This window comes from Protopterus annectens, chromosome 10.part0, assembly GCF_019279795.1.
Source record: "Protopterus annectens isolate FY-2018-M chromosome 10.part0, PAN1.0, whole genome shotgun sequence".
Taxonomy (NCBI): Eukaryota; Metazoa; Chordata; order Ceratodontiformes; family Protopteridae; genus Protopterus; species Protopterus annectens.
In genome coordinates, this window is record NC_056744.1 from 987,098,128 (window position 1) to 987,112,307 (window position 14,180).

A 14,180-nucleotide genomic window follows, 5' to 3' on the forward strand; every position below is an offset into this window, starting at 1 on the left:
ATTTTGTATTTATTTAACCATAATACACACACTGGCAATGCCTTTCTATAGTTACATCTGCTCTGTAATAATTCTAACAGCAAATATCAATTGAAAATGGAGTGTTTTTGGCAATATGTAAGTTTAAGTAATATAAATATGCTTTAAATTTGCATAGTCTTAACTCAGAGATAATCAAACACATAAGGAATGGTGAGGCAATATTATTCTTTTCAAATGCCAAACTGGGAGGGCATTGCTGATTTGAATGATTTGTTTTGGTTGTTGCCTTTATAAACATGTTCTAAAGAATTGAAAAGAATGTTTAATGTCTAATCTTCAACTTTTTGTCCCCAGTGGATGTGAGAGTATGGCATCATGTACTTATATACCACATTGGCACAGGGCAAGATTAATAAAAAGTTATAAGCAGTTCAAATCCACCCAAAGATTATGACCCACCTCAGACTGACTCATCTGCTGGGTAAGATTGCAATAGCCATTTGGGGATGAACAGATAGGTGAGAGGGGAGACTAAGACATCTGGTGATCAGGGTATGGAGGACTGACAAAAGACTGTAAGAATATCTGGTGAGATGTGTAATACTGTATTGATTGTGGACAACATATCTTAACATTTTGTTCTTAAAAAATGTCTCTGCACACTTCAGGCTAATGTTTTAATTTATTAGTTAACATTACCGCAGTTGTACAAAAAAGCAGGATATGACATCAAGCTTATAGTTCACAGCAGGAAATCATGGTTTGCACAATATAGTGCCCACAGTGTCTTGACATAAATAGTCTTAACCAGAAATAGGTGTTGTTAATTAAACTGATGAAAAAGAGAAATCTGCATGAACTCAGCATTACTATAGAACGTATTGCAGTGCAGGAATTTTTACTTAAGGTGCTGGGCAGTATGTGTTAGTGTATTTTTGTTCATTTATTTATTTAATTTCCCTCTGATTACATAATTAGTTCCTCTGGACAGAGCACATTTACAAAGAACATCCACGAGCAGTCCCACATAGGAAGTGTTGCTTCATATAAGATACAGACATGTTAATTCTGAAGACATTTAAAATAAGATTACTAATTGCTAAATGCTAACATGTTTAAATAGATTGCTTTTTTCTTCTATAGTTTGGACAACTAGGAACAGTGTGAAGTATATGCATTATGCTCCTGAATCCTATTACTTGATTGTATACTGTCAAAAAGAGCTGTCTCTCATTTGCAAGTATCTGCTTTTGGATTAGTTAAATTTTAGAACTATTTGTTATGTACTTTATTTAAACGAGTTGAAAGGTAATAAAGTGTAGTGGGGTTACTGGTACATTAGTGGGTCTAGGACTATTCACTGAAAGCACATTTCACTGAAAGTCAAATGACTATGCACAAATCACTGAAAGCACAATTCACTGAAAACACAGTTCACTGAAACACATTTCACTGAAAGGTATATATGGCCTTTTCCTCACTGTAGTGCAACCTTGGAGTTAGACTATATAGTAAGGGGGGTGTGGGGGGCATAGCCTCCAACATAGTTTGGATAGATATTAAGTTTAGAAAAGAGTAATTTATTGAAATTACAAGTATCCATGTGTGTATAGTTCAAAATATTTAAAATAGGTGGAGGGCTACGCCCCCTTCACCGCCCAATGTGGAGAGCAGTGTCCCCCACACCCGCCCTTACTATAGATTCTAACTCCAGGGTCACACTACAGTGGGAAAAAGGCCATATATAACTTTCAGTGAAATGTGTTTCAGTGAATTGTGTTTTCAATGAATTGAGCTTTCAGTGAATTGTGCACAGTCAAATGTGTTTCAGTGAAATGTGTTTTCAGTGAATAATCCTAGACCCACATTAGTAACATGGTGTGGTACACAGAGAGGATGAAAAAAGAAACAATATTGTTGTCTAGAGAGATAAAATATACTATAGTACATTTATTTTATTTTCTGTGGCAACAGATGACTGTTCTCAGCTTTTACTTACTTATTACATTTTATTACCGGGAAAGTCTAACTCGGCAATAGAAATCCCTCCCCACTGGAAGCCCGAGGAGAAATGCTCCAGCTGACATAAAATAGCAGAAATATATAGATATAAACTACACACAATGAGTACAATATTATCACCATTTATATACAATGTACAGGGTTGTATTCACTTTGCAATGCACAGTGTATAGAGTTTTATTCTCATTGCATTATACCATTAACAGTGATGGCTATCTGCATGCAGACTTCATTTTTAGAGTCACAAAAGAAGTAAAATATAATCAACATTTACATACAAAATAAAATGTGTAAATGCAGTATACAGAGTTACATTTACATTAAATTATCCAGTTAACAATGATGGATAGCTCTGGACTGATTTCACCTTTAGATCTACAAACTCAGGTGTGTGAAGAAATATTCTGTAATGATATAGAAATACATGCTGATAATTTTAATAATCATTTGTGTCAGCAAGAATTAGTTTACAATTGTTTTGGTTTCACCTTAACAGAGGGAAAAAGTAGGCAGCAGATTTTAGTCCATAGAAAAAAAATAGGAAGAAGTAGTGGAGAGATTGCCTGTAGTAAAGAATTGTAAGGTGGGGTTTAACCTGAGGAGGTGCAGCGGCCTGGCCAGGAGTCTGTTAGATGTTTTATGAGTTGTGGTTTAAAGGATTGTAAATTGCTGATTTGTCTGAGAGGGAGGGGGATGGAGTTCCACATTTTGGAGCTGCAGATAGAGTAAAGGGAGTCTCCTGATGACTTGTCTGATTTCATTACTAGTAGTTGGTGTTTGTGGAGTGCAAAATTCTATTAATGGAGTAGTAAGTGGTAATGCCATGTAGAGATGGACAATTTCTTTGGCTTGTTCATGATATTGTGCGTAGTCACCAGCTTTGAGTCTATTATGTAGTTCTGTTCAGTTTAACTATTTCAGGTCAGGAAATGACGACTCCTATGATCTAAATTAGCTGCAAATCACAGAACTTTATTATGCATTGTTCTAGCTGACCTTTCTGTGAAAACTGTAGGTTTGTAACAATGGGAGCAACCTGATGGAAGGAATGATGAGAGAAGGTGGATTAAGGCAAATATGCTTTCTGGGATTAACAGTTAGATATGGCTCGACAGTATAGAAAGATTAGTTTTTGCTGTTTTGTTTTTGACTGCTTGTTTTATATGAAGGTTGAGTTTCATGTTTTACATGACAATAAACGTCAATAAATAAATGGCAATTTTTCATCTATGATTGCGCCTAGAAGTTGTATGCATGCTAAAAGTTCATTTTATTTGTATGATTTGATGAGGTTGTTTTGAAAAGTGCTTTTTGTGCATGTAATTGCTTTAGAGTAAAGAAAATATTTTAACTTTTTAGAGTTTAGAAGTAATTGAGAATCTGTTAGCCATGTTTCCATGAAGGTAAAGGAAGCTTGGGTTATTCCTTGTAATTTTGGACAGAACAGATCAAGGTGGAATCCTCTACATACTGGATTATAACAATGTGCTTACTTGCTGTGTGTAGGTCGTTAATAAATATATTAAAGGTAGAAGGCAAAGGCTGGACACTACAGAAATACTAATACATACAGGGAGGAAGGATTAGAATTCATTTTGTTATTTAACTGCCTAGCATCTAGTGGATAGGTAACTTTGAAACCAGGTGAGTGATGAGGTTGTTTTGAAAAGTGCTTTTTGTGCATGTAATTGCTTTAGAGTAAAGAAAATTATTTTACCTTTTTAGAGTTTAGAAGTAATTGAGAATCTGTTAGCCATGTTCCCATAAAGGTAAAGGAAGCTTGGGTTATTCCTTGTAATTTTGGACAGAACAGATTAAGGTGGAATCCTCTACATACTGGATTATAACAATGTGCTTACTTGCTGTGTGTAGGTCATTAATAAATATATTAAAGGTAGAAGGCAAAGGCTGGACACTACAGAAATACTAATACATACAGGGAAGAAGGATTAGAATTCATTTTGTTATTTAACTGCCTAGCATCTAGTGGATAGGTAACTTTGAAACCAGGTGAGTGATGAGCTAAAAAGTGCTAAGGTAGGCATTTTGTGTAAGAATTTTCAGTGAAATACAGGTCTAGGAAGAGTGCAGGTGACAGACTACTGCATTTCTTTGAAGGTTTACAGTGTGTGTAAAACTGCGAAGGGCAGTAGTTGTCTTTTGATGTAGATAATAGCTTTGTTGACATTGTGATAGGAGATTATTTTCAGGGACACAATGGAGTAGCCAGGACTGGATACATTTCTCAAGGATTTTGGAATGAAGGGCTAGAATAGTTATTGGTCTATAGTCTGAGATGTCTGTGAAAGTGGTCCTTTATGTAGAGGTAGGATGTATATTTTATTTATAATGCAGGGACATATCATTCAGTGAGGGATACATTTATTAAGATGGAAATTAGATATGATAGGGCATCAGCTGCATTTCTAACATACAAAGCTGGCATTTTGCCTGGGGATAGAGTAGTTTGTTTTAGCTTAAGAAAATGTCTCTTAGTATAGTATATAGGCACAGATTTATAGGTCAGTTTGATATTTTTGTTGTCTGTTTGTGGAGTATTGGGTTGGGAGCTGCGGATATTTGGTTGCTTAGCCATGCTACTGTTGGTTTGAAGTGAGTGTTGAATTGATTTGCTATGCAATCTAATTGGGCATCTATGGATGCAGCAGGTTGTTGGTATATCCAGGTTTTAGTAGTTATTTATGGATGACCAGAAGGTTTTAGGACTGTTTTGATTTGATTTTTGAGAGATTTGCATAGTAAGCTTTTGACGTGTTTTAATCTTGAGTTTTACTTTATTTCTGAGCTGCCTATAGTGTTGCAGGATAGCCTAGGCTTTATCTTGTTAACTATTTTTACAGGCCTTGTTTCTTTGGTTCATGAGTTGTTTTGTTATTTTGGTCAGACAAGGTGCTAGATTGGTTTTGGACTCTTTTGGTTATGAGAGGAGCAAGTTCATTTAGAAGAGCTAAAAATATTCTGCTGAATTCAGATAGAGTTTTGTCTAGATTGGTGTTTTAAAGAGGTTCCAGTACTGTTTGCATAAGTTATAGTTTCTTATAGTGAATGTAGGGAGGTGGTCACTAAGTGAACCTGATAAGGTGCCTGAGGAAATTATATTATTGGGAGAGGTGGTAAGTAACAGATTCAGTAAGAAATTGCCAAGTGCTAGTTTTGTTACAGCAAGTAAGTTTAGAGATGAGTTGTATGAGACCATATAAGTTTATAGTGTTTGTGTGTGGGGTCAGAGTTTAAAGTAAGCCAGTTGATATTACTGTTAAATTATCTGTAATTGTTAAGTTTAATGGAGGAGATCAGATATTCTGCCTTGTTGATCTGAGGGGGTTAAGTAAGGAATGTCCGATTGGTAGATTATTTTTAACAGTATTGGTACACCACCTACATTTTTTGTTTTCCTGTCTGATCTGAAGATGTTGCACCCCGGGGTGTGAATTCCTCATCTTTTATGTCTTGTTTTAGCCATTCCTCAGTTACAAGTACTATATCTAGGGAATGGTAGATTAACAAGTCATGGAATTCTGGAATTTTACTACATATACTTCTGATGTATATGTTAAGGATCTGAAGTCCTGTAGGCTTTGAGGACTGCGATGTGATGGAAGAGGTGAAAGGTTTGGGGGGATGAGGTAGTTCTCAGGAAGGTTTATTGGACCTAGGTTGAGGTGGATGTCCTCACTTAATTTTTAAGTTTTTATTCTGTGATGAAAGTGAAAGAAACATGTATATTTGGATTTGTACCCTGATCCTTGTTTATGGTTGGTGGGGCTTAGCCATTGGTGTTGGTGAAAAAGGTGGGTCTAATAAGAGTTGTTATATAAGTTGGTTCATGAGGGCACACTGCTTATGGTTGTGTTTAGGATGTGAATGTGCAAGGTCATGGCTGTGAATGTGGAAGGGGTGTTCATAGGATGTAGTATATGTCAGTAGTGCAAGAGATAAGACAGTAAGTGCATTATTATATTGTAATGGTAAGTGGTGAGAGACAGAGAAGGGTAATGTAGACTGAAATGGTTAATCAAAAAAAACAGAGTAGAATGAAAGACTGCAGGAATGGTGGGTGGTGGCATTGATAAGTGTAAGAGATGCTAGAAATAGGATATAGCAGGCCTACGGAGAGATAGAAATGGAAAAGATGTAGAGTGGAGAATAGCTTGAGAAAATAATTCAGTTGAAGGAGGAAAGGGGGGGGGGGTTGGTGATGGATAGAGGAAAACTGGTTGATGCGAGATACCTCTCGGCTGTCCAGTTTTTACATAATGTCCATATTTTTGCCTCATGTCTTGGTCTGATCCTTATAAAATTTGGAATTTTCTGGACTTTTGTGGAAAATCAATGAGGATTACATTCGCTAGATAATGACAGGCATTTGAGTTTCAGAGTTTATATCCATCAGAAATTGCGTAGTAACACAAGACCTTTTATTCTAGCAACTTTCCAAATTTATAAGAGCAGTATTTAAAATATGTCCATATTTATGGGGCTTTGTCCCCCCATTATTTTTGGCTTTGCCCAGATTTTTTTATTCTAAGTAATTGAGAGCTATGTTAGTCAGTTTGCGAGAAAATGGAAAGGGTGGAGAGAGAAGAGTTTAATGGAAGAAGCAGTCAGTGAGTTTGAGAGAAGGGAAATGACACAGAGACAGAAACATAGATATATGAGGAAACTGAAAAAGAAAAGAGGCTGTATATATATATATATATATAGAGAGAGAGAGAGAGAGAGAGAGTTGAGTGTGTGAGAGGGGAGAGAGAGAGAAAGACAGAGTTTGGTGGGAGAAGTCAGTTGATTGGATGAAAAGGAAGTGAGGTCATGAGGAGTAAGTAGCTGAGGTAGCTGGGTTATGTTATGGGTTTTTGTGAGGACTACTATATGGCTGTATTAGTACTGGACAGGAAGAAGGAGGAACTTGAGGTTCATAAGTTTAGAAAAAATGGTGACGATAATTGTCAAAATTATATTTTAAAATAACATACTGTTGTCTGTGCTCACTGTCTGGCATGCCTGTTAGGGGTTATGACGTAAGAGATTGCAGACATTGGCTTTTGGATAGCATGAAATTTTGGAAAACCTCTCAGGTTAAAGGATGATCCCAGGATCACCTACACCACTGATTTATACCTCCATCTAGTACAGCTCTTTTGAGAGAGTACTTTTAACTCAAAGTGGGTGTGGCTTGAGCCTTTAAAAAAAATGAAGTTATCACCTTACAACTCAAACATATATTCATATCTCTGGAACCATAAGTGTTACTAGAAAACTGTAAATGGCAAACTAGTCAGGATAAATTAATCTTTATATTGGTGGCATTCATTCAGTTTGATGCTTTAAAATAAAGGCAGTGAATATTAATTTTGCAATGTTGTATAAACAGCTTATGATATCTCAGTAAGTATTAAAGCAAGGCATATACTGCCAGCTGGACTTCTTTCATTCATCTGTGACCTTTTATATGAGGCTAAGCATTTCTGTTGTGTTACTTGAATGCTGAGATATTTAGAGAAATATGACAATTATTACAATGTAAATAAACAGTATACAAATAATATTCACTATCTCTTTAGTTGTATTAGACAGAGGTCAAATATTAATACAATTGTGTTTGCCATCATGTACGCTTTAAGATGAAATTTCCTGATACATTGTATGTAGCATGTCATGGAATTATTAATGCAAATATGAACAAGCAATATTTGATGCCTAGAGGTGTCAGTAGTAGTTAACTGCAGAAATGCGTGGAAGCACACTTGGGTGTTATGAGTTAAATGAGTCTTTTACTTTATATATTACATATTCAGATGGAATGATTTGTATTTGTACTGCTGAGGCTATAACTGCAATGAGGTATCTATGATCTGGCTGAATATGTCGCTGACCTCACTTCTGATTCCCAGTCAAATGCCATTATGTACACTAGTTTCCAGGACATTGTCATTTACGTGATGAATAAAACACACTGCCTTGATAGACTTTCAAATTATCTGGACTTGCTTACATCTTGCTGTTAAGGAGAAGACCACAATGTCTTATGATGGTGCTGATGTGTTTTGGTTAAGGAGGGAAAATGAGCATGGTTCTATATTAAGACAAACTGAAATATAAATGTATTGATAATGCCTGTCAAAACATAGGTGGAGATGGTCTGGCCTCCTGTCCAGCATCTCAGAAATAAAATACATCCATATCGTCCAAAATCTGGGACAGACTTGGAAACAGACTTCCATTCATAAAGCTTGTGGCCCAGTAAGACATTTAAAAAAGCAATCAAAACAAAATATACTATAAAAGGGTATTCTTTCTCTCAGTGGACTGGCATTTGATGCTAACTACCTAGCTGTAATTAAGTATTTATTGTGATTTCGCTAAAAACACAGATGAATAGCAGTCTGTGCAGAATAAACATCACCACTGAATTATGGATATGAACCTAGAAAGACCACAATTATTTAATGCAGTAGTCCCCTCTGCAGAAATTCTGAAAAAAAAAAACCTGAGAGCTTAAATTTTATATGGGTTATGAGTCATCCAGTTTATGTAAATTATAGCTGCAATGTTTTTCCTATTGGTAAAAGTTGTAATTACAAACCTTCGCTTCTGGTTAGGTAAATGAGCATAACTGGAGATGCCAACAACCTAAAGTACAGTTGCCCAATTAACGTAGTTACTGTATGTATCCGTGATAAGTGCTAGTTTCTTCTAAACTGTAGTACTCATATTTCTCTGTGGAACTGTGTAATTCAAAAAAGCGGCTAGACTTGAATAATTCTAAGACTGACACAGTGAGGTCATTGCTCTTAGTTCATGAAATACCAGTTGTTTCATATTTGTGTAGTCTATCATTATGTAGTTGCAGCAGTGAGAGACACTGAACAACAAAACCAGTGTTTCAGGGCTTTTGGAAACCAAGAGCATTGTGATGCATATAGTATTACATGGCTAGTGACAACTTTCTAGTGTATACCTCTTAGCATGGTACACATGCTGTACATTTACTTACAGAGGGGGAGTGCCACAATAAAAGGCAGTGCAGTTATTATAATTTACAAACTTAATAGGTTCATAGGTTTATAGGTTCATAGAAGGTTGCTAGGCTAGTGGCCTAGCCATGTCAATTCAAAGTATCCCTATTTGTTCTTTGTGGGTAGTTCACAGAACAATTTTCTGAACAGAGAGGGACTGTGATCAAGACCAGCTACCCCCTGTCCATGAAGGACATGGGTGGTACCCCAGGGGTGAATTTGCGGTCTCCCATCCAATTATCTAGGTTGCATTTGAATAGGGTCAGTGAGGAGCTCTGTTTTACATGACTAGGAAGTCTATTCCAGACATACCTCTCAACCTGTTACAGAAAGAAATCTGGACAAAGACACAAATAATGGGAAGGGCAAACACCCAAAAATTGGGACACTTTTTAAATATTTCTCTTACAAACTTAAGCATTCAATAGAGTAACAGCTTTTGCATTAGAATGACTTTTCTAAAGGATATGAAATCTGAAACTCAAATGTCTGCCATTATTTTCTGACTTCAGTCCTCTGTGATTTGCCAGTGATTTGCCAGAAAAAACACAATTTTATGAAAAACAGACCAAATATATGATACAAAAATCTGGACATTCTGTGAAAATCTGGACAGTTGAGAGGTATGATTCCAGGGAAGCGTCAGTCTCTGAGAGACATATATGTTCTGTTTACGTCACAAACTAGGCTGAGATCCCTAGAGTGAGTGACTCTTGTGCCATTTGACTGGTGGATGCACAGCATTTCCATTAGGGCAGGGTTGGAGATTGCCCTATAGGCCAGGCACAAGTCACCTCTCAGCAGCCTATAAGATACAGAGTAAAGTGTTGGGGCTTTCAGCCTATCCATGTAGGTCATGGTTTGAAGTCTATGTATTTTTTTAGTGAGAAACCTCTAAGGTCTTTTAAGCTGCTGTGGGTGTCTGGTGAAGTAAATGCAAAAGGGTACATTTTACTCTATAAGTGGTCTGATGAGGGTCAAGTACAGTGAAGTTGTAACATCCCTTGACCTGGATGCTATGCCATTGCTTATGAGGTGTGCTACATAGAAGGCTTTCCTTACCACTGTGGAAACTTGGTGCACAAAGTTGAGATTCAACCTGTGTTCCCAAGTCTCACACCACTAGGTTGGAACTCAGGGGGGGGGGGGTGCTGTCAATATTGTAATTTGTAGGGAATTACATTTTGCCAAAGGGAGCAATAATGCTTTTAGTTTTAGACCATGGCTTTGGCAGCAATCATTTGTTTCTGTTAGCCCTTCTTATACCATGTTGACATCACTGGGGGAACTAAGTGATTGCTCCCAGTTTGCAATCATCAGCAAACTTAGTGAGCCTAAAGGCCATCTGCTTTGGCCTGGACTTTTGAGAAATAGATGCTAAACAATAAGGGGCTCAGTACAGACCCCTGTACTACTCCATTAGTGACAGCTCTACTGGTGGAGGTGGAGTCACCCATTTTGACAGAGCATGTTCAGTTGGTGAGTCAATTGGCTACCCATCTAGTAATGTAAGGGTTAATCCTAATCTGGGAGAGTTTCTCAATGATGCCTCATTTGCAAGGCCATGGAAAGAATTATCATGGAGCTTATCAACAAGGACATAGGCAACCTCCAAACTCTGGACCCACCTCCCAGGTGAAGTGTTCTTAACACAGAAAGACATTTATGCTAGAATAATGATGAAATGTAAAGGGTAATGTTGTAGACCATGTCTCATCAAGATGAAATCAGTAGAATCTAGACAGATGAAGCACGATGGTTAAAGCATCAATCAGATGAAAAAAAAAATCTTTGCAGTGGGCAAGACCTCAGCATCCTGCATGTGACAGACTTTGCCTCCCATACTTCCCCTAATTATATATACTAATCTCATGGCTGCATGACCATAGAGAAAAATGAATTGACAACAGCTTTGAAATGTCGCCACCATGCAGATAGAGCTCACACCTGTGGTAACTTCTTATGCAGAACAGCAATCAATAGGCTGCAGTTCCAGATGTGGAAAGTGTACGAAAGAAAGTGAAACCTCATCCTATTTATAACTGATCAAACAATAAGAAATCACAATCAACTACTTTGTCACTCATCAGAACAACACGGCATTTCCAATATCTGTGATATGAACAAAGCAATAAATTCTAGTTTTCCAATGGCTGGAAATAGGTAAATGCTAAGCAGCTCATGTGTTAATCTTTTGGTATGGATGGAATATTAGCTTTTTTGTAGACAACGACGTGTGGAGAGTACACGGATGGACGTATGGACATACTTTTCAGTAGTGCTGCTAAAGCAACCTACCTCACATGCAGTGATGTTACTGCATATCTGCACTAACCAGGTCCTGACAACAATAATGGAAATGTGTTTAATTCTTTGTGTACTGTGGTGCCTCACTGAGCGAGCTTAATTGGTTTCTAAGGCTAATCAATTACTGGGTTCTGGAGAAGGATAGAAGAAACAAACTGTGTGGATAATATGGTACAATGCACTCTGGGTAGAAATAGTTATAAAACAAACACTCTGTTATTGGAAAACATAGGTGATTGTTCAGATTAAAATACACTGAGATGTGCACTAGCAAGCCATAACCTGGTATGATGTCTAATATTGCAAAGAGGAAATGTAATCACACCCACTTAAAGGGCTGTCTCTTAATTTGAAAACTGCTGAAATGTATATGACTGCTTCATTTGTTTCCCAGTAGCTGCGCTCAAAGTGGTGCAGTATCAATGTAAATGTATACACTTTTCTTTTTAATATGAGTTTTTATTGAAGTATTTGGTTAAACACTGTACATGAAAATGTGCACCCAACAAAATGGAAAATATAATTTACCTGTTTAGTTTGTGTACAGGTGCTAGTGCTAAAAGTAACATGACAGGAGACCCTTCCCAAGTTATTTGTTTTACTAAAATATGTTGGATGAAAAACTGGCATTTTTAACTACAGATTTGAATTTATCCACAAGCCTGCCTTTTACAGTTCCTTAATAACTGCAATACTGTTTATATAAAGAGGGACAATGCAAGCCATTTAGAAAAAAAAAAGTTTCCAAACTTTTTTTAATTAAAATAGCTACTAAATTAATAAAACAACAGAAGGAAAGCTAGCACAGTCTCCACAGATCCCTACGTAATCTGTTTTGCTTCACGCTCACTTGCCTCTTAATGAAAGTACTCTTCCTTCCCTAGATTCAGTTAAGTCTACAGGTAACACACATGCATCTTGTGCAGAAGGCTGTGGGTTCTACTCCCACAGCTGGTAGATAGTGTTGAAACTGCAGTACAACATAAGGGTGCTGAGCACTCCTGAGTGTGTTGTCCTTTGGATGAGACATTAAACTAAGGCTCCATCTGCCTGAGTTAGTGGTAGGCCAGGTGGATGTAAAAGAGCCCACTGCACCTAATGAAAATAGTAAGGGTTCGTTATTTAAAAAAAAAAAAAAAACATTATGTACAATATTGTTTACAAACTTACATATTTACATATTTAAATGTATACGGTATGCAAATTTCCATTCCTTTCTGTTATTGTCATGCACTCTTAGATATCTTACTATTAATTATTATGTTAAACCTTATTTGAATCCCCACTTCTTTTTGCATAACCACCAGCAAATTGTTCTTAAAATTCCTGCTAGTTTCCATTTACCATTAAGCATGATGTCCTTTAGCCTTTCATTCCAAATGGTCCACACAACATAAAATAAGCTTTTATCCATTTTTCTAACAAATTCCTTATTTTTATTTCTATTATATCCATACAGAATTATGTCCATATATATTTCATTTACCTCCTTTATATTCTCAAAGAAATTTTCATTACACAATTTTCCCACAATTTTTATAACCATTATACATTGAAAGAAAACATGTTCTATAGTTTCTTCTTTGCCACAATATATATACAAATTCTTTCACTGTTTTTTTAATGTAACATATGTTTCTTTACTGGTGAAGTATTAAACACTAATTTCCGTAAAAATCTTGGCATTCTGCTTGTTTATTACACCATGATTTTCGTACTCATAGCTTTACCTTTTTCATTTGCTGGCTTAGCCAAAGGATTAAGATAATATCATGATATCTTTATTCCACACTTTCCTTCCATTTTCTATTTAGTCAATTTTTATTTTCAATAAAATAACTTTTTTCTTCAAACATCCCATTATTTCATTTGCCATGCTTTTCGTCTTTTGAATTTTTTTAACATATCCCACCACTGCTTATAATTGAACCTTAGTATATTTACTACCATCTTTTCATTTGTACTATTTATCAAAAACAACAGTATATAAAAATTCAGAGAAGCAGCATAAATAATTGGGTTTATTAATCCTAAACCTCTATCTTCCTTATCCATATATAAAACTCTTTTCACTGGATAAAAATAATTGTAAGATTTATTTTTCATAGATTATTGGCAATATATAAGATCTAAATATGTACCCTGGGATTCATGAAGCTTGCACCAGGTGCAAAAGAAGTATCGGCATTCTAACACCAAAAATGGCCGCCGAGCGATTCAAGTAGGAGCTGTTCCCACATGCACTACCTGCGTACGCTACGCCCGCACAACTCCTGAGCCTTGTATGCTAATTACCCCATGTGCAGCAGTGTAGCATGCAAATTAAGGTATGTAGTGATTCAGGAAGTGGTGCAGGCATAGTGTAAGCATGCAGAAATGTAAACCGTAGAAAACGGTTTACATTTTTGCAAACATAAAATCGGAGCCAGGACAGCCGACCAAACGCATGTATTAAATTGTTAATATATGCCAATGGTTAAATATATAGCATTGGTATAAAAAAATGTACAAAATATAAAATTAACATTTAATATATATATAGTTGCACTATCGCGATGTGGAAGCGCAGGTCAGTGGTGCGCAAAGGGGATCGCAAGGAGTATATAAAAATATAGAATAAAACCACAATGAAACACATATCACGATTTCCACATAATATTCAATGGCAGGCATGCTACGCCATACTCATGGTGCAAGGGTTGCTAAGGGGCAGTGACAGTGTTATGCACAGTAGCTAGGAATTAGTAGGCAATGCCATGCAAATGAGAGGAGTATTAGTAAATCGCAGATTCCCCGCTGGTGTAAGGATGCACCTCACAGCGTAGCATTATA